Raw genomic sequence first — 8,146 nt, forward strand, 5'->3', positions numbered from 1 at the left:
TCACAATTGGTTTACATCAAGGGTCAACCCTTAGCCCCTACCTTTTTACCTTAATTCTGGATGTCCTCACGGAACAAATCCAAGAGATAACGCCGAGATGCATGCTTTTTGCAGATGACATAGTCCTCCTTGGAGAGTCGAGGGAGGAGTTGAATGAGAGGTTGGAAACTTGGAGACGAGCTCTAGAAACACATGGTTTTCGCCTAAGCAGAAGCAAATCGGAGTATATGGAATGTAAGTTCAACAAAAGAAGGAGGGTTTCTAACTCAGAGGTGAAAATAGGAGACCATATTATCCCTCAAGTCACACGGTTTAAATATCTTGGGTCTGTAATACAGGATGATGGGGAAATTGAAGGGGATGTGAATCATCGCATTCAAGCAGGATGGATGAAATGGAGAAAAGCATCGGGGGTGTTATGTGATGCAAAGGTACCGATCAAGCTAAAGGGAAAGTTTTATCGGACTGCGGTAAGACCGGCGATTTTGTACGGAACAGAATGTTGGGCGGTCAAGAGCCAACATGAGAATAAAGTAGGTGTAGCGGAGATGAGGATGTTGCGGTGGATGTGTGGTAAGACTCGACAGGATAAAATTAGAAACGAAGCTATTAGAGAGAGGGTTGGAGTAGCGCCTATTGTAGAGAAGATGGTGGAAAATAGACTTAGGTGGTTTGGGCATGTCGAGAGAAGACCGGTAGACTCTGTAGTGAGGAGAGTAGACCAGATGGAGAGAAGACAAACAATTCGAGGCAGAGGAAGACCCAAAAAGACTATAAGAGAGGTTATCAAAAAGGATCTCGAAATTAATGGTTTGGATAGAAGTATGGTACTTGATAGAACATTATGGCGGAAGTTGATCCATGTAGCCGACCCCACCTAGTGGGATAAGGCGTTGTTGTTGTTGTTGTTGTTGTTGTTTATTGCGAAAACACTTGGCTATCGTACGTGTTACTCTGTTGATTCGTGTTTATGGGATTCGTTCTTGGATCAAATTTAACAACATGGATGCTTCCTTCTAACTAATGAGTAAAAGTTTAGGTTTGACATGTTTTAAAAAATTAGACCTTGAGTTTGATTTATTTAACTCATTTAAAATTTAATTATTTTTTAATTTTAAAAAAATTAAATTATTTTCTAACTTTATCAATTTAGTATTTAATAAATTATTTTAATAATAATCCTGTCAAGAAAATAAATTTTAATAATATAAAAGAATTTTTTAAAAAATATGTGTTAAACATGTGGTATAATATTATAAAATTTATGAAATTAATTTTAATTTTCATTCTATCCATAAATAAACAAATTATTGATGTAGAACTTGTAAAGTTTGAGCTTGACTCATTTAAATAATTAATTCAAATCTTATGTTTAATTTATTTATTTATTTAATTAAACAAATAAGTTTAATTGAACATTTAATGAGTTAAACTTGAATAGTTAACTAATAACCTGACTCATTTATATTCCTACTTCTAACTCTTTTTTTATAGCTGTTTTACTTTAGATTAATATTGTAATTAATTAAGAAGACAGTTAACTATATGTTTTTTAACACACTCTTAACATAAAAAGTCATTATTAATTAAAATTTAATTTTTTTATAAAACTAGGATAGATTCGTGAAAAGTAAAATTTATTGAAATTTATGATTTTTAATAATTTCAACCAATAACCAGAAAAAACCAACAAATAAAAAACGTATTAAAAAATTGCGCGTGCTAAAAAGTATAGTATTAACATTTTTCTTCTATTTAATACTATTATATGTAATTATTTCTTTTTTTAATATATATTTAAATTTAAAAAATACTCTTTCAACGTAAAAGAGATGGTAAAAGTTGTTTCATATAAGGTGTACAAAATAGAGAAAGAAGTAAATACATTTTATAGATATGGAGAATACTAACCAATAAACTAAGAGCACCGATTTTTATTTTTTTTTTTGTTGAATGGGCTCGGCAAAGAAACACCCAGACCCAAGATTAATTAATCTCCAATTGGGAGTCAACAATAGAAAATTCCTCCATCAAGAAGGTTACAGCAAAAGTAGGAACAAAATTAAAAAACATACAACCAGTTCAAATTTAGCAAAACTATCCGCCAATGTATTTTTTTCCCTCTGAATATGGCTGCACATGCAGAAAACGAATTTATCCTTGAGGCTCCAAATCTAATGAATCAGATCAGGATATTGGGTAGGAGTAGACCAAAATTCATCAAGTAGCCTTGCATTCCATAAAAGATTGACCAAAGTTCAGCTTCAAGAACCGAGCAATGACCCAACCTTCTAGAAAAAACATGTACAAAATTACCATTATCCTTCCTCAAAACCTTTCCACCGTTGGTACGATCCATAGTCATTGGTTCTTCTCCTTCTACAGCCTTATGAACATAATTTGACTCTTTATGGCCATAACATCCACATTTGAAGGAGATTTACACCAATAAAAAAAATTTGACATCACACTTTAATTCAAATCTTTCAAATTTAAAGGTCTTTTTTTACTTATATCACCATCAATTTTTTCACTTCTACTTTAAGTAACACTTTACCTCACACTACTCCAACAAACATCACCTTATAAATAATCACGGGGCACATCAATGATCTTAATAGATCATTTTCTTTCCCATTCATTCTTAAACTTGAGCTCGAGATGTCGGAACCCAATTTTCTTCCCTAACACTGTCACCATAAGGGAACCTTAATTTCCACGGCTTGCACCATTCCTTGAACTCCTCATCCGTAATGGGAACGTCCTTGAAACGCTCCTTATCCTCCTTTGATATAAGAGGAGGAGGCAGTTCTTTGTCCGGGCTCCCGTCAAATGCAGAAAAAGGAATAGCAGACTCCAGCAATTTAGTCCAGTATGACTTGTTTGTAACATCGGCTTCTACTTCATTATCCACTTCCATACCCAACTCATTTTCCTCAACATCACTTTTTCTTTTAACCTTTCTATTAGATCGTAATAGAAGATCATCTTCCTCCTTGGAAGAAACCCTAGCAGAGCTTTCAATCTCTTCCATTTTCCTGTCGTTCCTAAAGTTTCCTTCGGAACAGTAGACCACTGAGAGCACCAATTAATGAATTAAAAACTCAAAGCATTTAATGTTACTGATATATTTTCGGTGTAATTTTTAATAAAAAAATATTTATCAAATTTTTAAACAAATTCCTTGCCTGGCAAGATCATTTTAAAGTATGGTAGTAAACGCTAACAATGCCTAAAGAGAACTTGGCAAGAAAATAAACGCAAAAAAATATTAAAAAATAAAATATTTGTTGAATTGAGAACATAAAAACGTTGGAAAGGGATACATATATATTAAAAATAACTAGCTAGATTTTCTAGAAAATATTAATTATCAATAAAATTAGTTAATATTTGCTCCAAAGTTAAAAAAATATTTCATGCATAGATTTTGTTCAATATATACACAAGTATAATTTCTTATGTAAAGTTCTGACTATAAAAAAGCTATCAACAAAAAGTCCCTTTTAATTAGATAATAATCATTTTCTAAATTTACTAGTCTATCTTCATTCAGATGGTATAATTAAATAGAGGAAAAATAAATATATTTATCGATGTATTTTATTCGGTTGTTTTATTCTAGATAAAAAAAATATAATTATATACTCTTACTCATAGTATATTCTTGATAAGATTTATACTTTAATACTAATAGTCTATCTTTAATCATACGACATAATTCAATAGACGTAAAAAAATATATTAATTGATATTTTTTTGGGGATTGTCTTATTTATTTATTTCTTATTATCTTGTTTTATTTTAATGATTTGGTTAAATTAATATATAGGTGCCTATAGTTTTATATAAAAAAAAATATTTTTTTTAATCCAAGTATCCCTTGACTGAGAGAATTGCTTTAATAACAGCTAGTTTTACCAAAATTACTTTTAATGTAATAACTAATTTATAAAATTTCTGGTAACTTATTTAAGTCCTAGCATTTTTGACAAAAAAAAATAGATTAGTAGAAGTATTTGGTTAGGGAGCATTTTTCATGAAGAGTATTAAATTGAAAGTTCTAATTTAATAAACTAACATCAGTAATGCATGGCTTACGATAAGTTTTAGTAAATATTGTTTTTAATACTCATGTTTTTGTTAGATTTTCACGTCTTTTTCTCTCACTTCTATTTTTCTAAAAACAAATTTTTGAAAATCATTTTATAAAAACTACAAAAAATAAAACACATTCAAATACACTTATTTTATATTACCATTTTCAAAAAAATTATACTATCCAATGTCCTTAGGAAATTAATTAAGGAACCAATAAATAAAAGACAAATACTAACAAATATTCTTAAAATATGTCAAAAATTTTACCTCGTACGAATGAAAAACATCTTTTAGATAAATCAATCCTTTAAATGAATTTCAATATCTTAAAGGATTAGTTCTTAACTTTCGCTCAAAAAATTATGCTGGTTTAAAAAAAAATACGTTAAGAAATTCAATATAGTAGAACATTTTCATTAAAAAGTGTTATTAATGCATTTTTATTGCAATTTTTAATATAAATTCTAATAAAAGTTTTTATTTTGCATTTCTTAACCAAGTTTAGGACATTGGTTAATAGAAACCCAAAAATAAAAAGTTTATAGGATCTTATTAACTAGTGTTTTTTAAGAAATTAAAAGAATAAATTTTTTATTAAAAATCATATGAAAGTGCATTTTTATATATTTCAATAAAAAAATTCTACTTTGATTTATTTATCGGTGCCTGAGGAACATTTGTTAATTAACATTTGCCAAGTTTTCTACTTCTGGCGAATAGTGGATGGACACTATCTTCAATGTTGATGTTTTTATTTCCTATTTGTCCTACTTCAGTACTTGGCCAAATGTCTTTGAAAAGGAAATATTTATAAAAGATAGTCTCATGCTGTTTCGACTTTGAACAATAAATATGAGATGAACATTTATATTTACTGGAGGATCTTTATTTTTTTATACTAACATTTTTTTACCTTGAATCTCGTGCATTCTTCAGCAGATTATCATTTAGATAATATGTCTCTAAGTATGATTAAGGCCCTTAATCACCTTTGATTACAATCACTTTTGCCTTATAAAGGGTCAGATAGGTATTTGGCTCTATTTAGTATATTTATTGAAGATTATGTTGGAGTTGCATTGAAAATCACAAGAGGGTGCACTCCAATAAAAAAATTATATTTTTGATTTATTTTTACCTAAATACATTTGTCAACAATTTTTTCTTTTTTAAAATGCACTCTTTATTAACTAATCATATCTTGAGCATCATTGTCTCAAGGATACGTGTGAAAGAAAATCATGATATTGCGCAATTTGATTATTCAAATATGGCTCTATCAATGAAGGTGATAGTGTTGGCCTGTTGGGTTTATCCAAGTATGATTTCCATTAATATAAACGCCCGATCGCGATAGCTAAACTTGACTAATTCAATGATGGTCCTAGACTTTCCAAATTTGATAAATTAGAATAGTGAAGCAAAACATGCTTAAAGAATAAGTGTATGCGTCCTTTTCGCAGACCACAAATTCCTACAGACAAGTTAAGGGTGTTTTTTTTTTTTTCTTTCTTCGGAGTTAAGGGTGATTATACGAGTTAGGTTGAATTTTGTAGAATTTTAAGTCAAACTTAATAAAAAAATCAATTTACGCTGATTCTGAGTTTTTATAATTTAGGTTCTAATTTAATCCGACCCAATTTTATCATAATTTGGTTGAGCTAGATTGTTTTTATCGGATTTATTATTAACAAAATAAAAAAATATAAAAATAGAAAATAATATCTTATATGATCAAAAGTTAAAAATAACTTTTAAACAACTTTTCCTGTTTAGGCTTAGGCGAGTTTATTAAAATAGCACAATAGATAAATACTTTTAAATATATATAATTATAATAAAATTAAATTTTGTAATAAATAAATATTTTTAAACATATAAATTATATTTTAAATTTATGATAAACAATTTATATTATGATATGATGTTATTTTTAACTATTAGTAATTTTTTTAAAACAAATTTGAAATTTAATCCTCCTATATGTATAAGACTAATTGTTTTTTCAGGCCTTTATTTTCCCAATCACCTTCATATTCACTCTCATTTTAATATTTTTTCTCTCATGAAGTGACGAATTGCAGTATCCCAACATTCATACATATAGTATAGTATATCTTCCTATGATTTTAATATCAACTAAACGATTCAACAAATTGAAAGTATATATCAATACATTCCAAACATGCATATGATATCCATAAATAAAAAAATGCATGATATATTATAACTGAATGATTTAACTCTTTTTTTTTTCTCTTTCAATTTATCATTTTCAATATCTTTATATATTTTTTAATTAAATATCAATAATAAAAAATAGCAATCACAACATAAGTTATTTATCATAAATATTAAATATAATTTATATATTAAAAAAATTTATTTATTACAAATTATAATTTTAAGATAATTTATATATTTAAAAATAATTATTTATTATAACATTATAAATTTTAGTTGTATAAATAAATATTTATTATGCACAATGCAAGGACTAAAATAAAAATTTAAAAATAAAGATGAAAATGATAGATTAAAAAAATATCTAAAAATACTATTTTGGAAGAAAAAGTGAAAAACTCTTAAAAATGTTCTTCTTGGATAATAACTCCTAAAAATCCTCACATTTTAAAATAATTATTCTAATTTAAATAGAGATCGAATTATCACTTTTCATATATTTTTAGTTTTTTATACTTCTATAAAAATTGCTCAACAATTATTTTTACATTTATATGTGTCAACATTTTATGTAACACAGGCCCCTTGCTTTTTTTTTTTTCCCTCTCTTTTATTCTCACTCCTGCCGGTGCTATGCAAGGGTACTATTCTAATTTTAAATATTTTACAAGTCACATCTTTGAGGATATAAATCCATTCCTTACCGGTTTGTAAGTTTGTTGGATTAACCAAGGATATTTAAGAAACGTTGATTAAGTTTAGCTAGGAGACAATAATACATAGACAAACATCCAAAGAGAATTAATGACAGATTTGACAATAGCTTAGTAATTTCCATGAAGCACACAAAGCCCACGTGATGCCATGTGGGTAGCACAACATTTTTAACGAAAGAGTGGAGTTTTTCTGCCTGGTATGAGGTACATTTGTCGGAGTAGGACAATGATAACTGAAAACCTTGTGATTTGGATGAGGCACGCTTCTGAAGGTCTTTCATATGATATCAAAGGTATATTGATGATGAGGTTTGAGTGGTGATAGGAAATTCTAAGGATAACCTAATCATTCTAGTAACTATCATTGGACAACAAATCAGACATCGATCTACTATAATAAGAGGGGAAATTATAAAATACACCTAAACACGAAAAGTATTGAGGGGTGATTTGACTGTGGGGAGAAATTACTATTCAAGAGGGAAATTTTAAAAATAATGTGACTTTCACACTCATTTCTATTTCTCTCATTTCTCTTTCTCACAAATAAACATACCTAAGGTTGTGTTTGAAATGAGGACAAGAAATAGTGAAACAAATAAGTAGGTGAAAAAATAAAGAAAAAATAGAATAAAAATATAGTGAAAATTAAGGCTGTTTGAAAGAGCTGAAATAAAGTGAAATATAAGAAAAACATTTGAATTAAAATTATTTGTTAAATAAGAAGAAGAAAAAAGTTTTAAAAAATATATAACTATTAAAAATACAATTTTACCCTTACAGGTGTGGTAAAAAGAGGAGCATTCTTGGCATGAATAGTGCAAATTTACATCCCCTTCTCACCAGTTGAGAACTGATCTAGTATGCCGTAGGACCTATCAATTTTTTTAAAATATTTCGACCCTATCTTTACGCTCCCAAACTGCTATAGTGCATTGATCTTTGTAACTTCCGTGCCCTTTTCCTTTCTTCCACGTAACTTAGTCGCTCCCAAACTCAAGGTAAAAGGAAGTTACATTTGTAGACAATGGTTGATAATTGCAACACCCCAAATATTGAATAGTAGGAATATATTATAAGGAGAATTCTTACCAGTAGTTCTCTGTTACATTTTTTTTTTAAATATTTGTTATTATTATTTATAT

Source organism: Glycine soja, chromosome 4, assembly GCF_004193775.1.
Source record: "Glycine soja cultivar W05 chromosome 4, ASM419377v2, whole genome shotgun sequence".
Lineage (NCBI taxonomy): Eukaryota > Viridiplantae > Streptophyta > Magnoliopsida > Fabales > Fabaceae > Glycine > Glycine soja.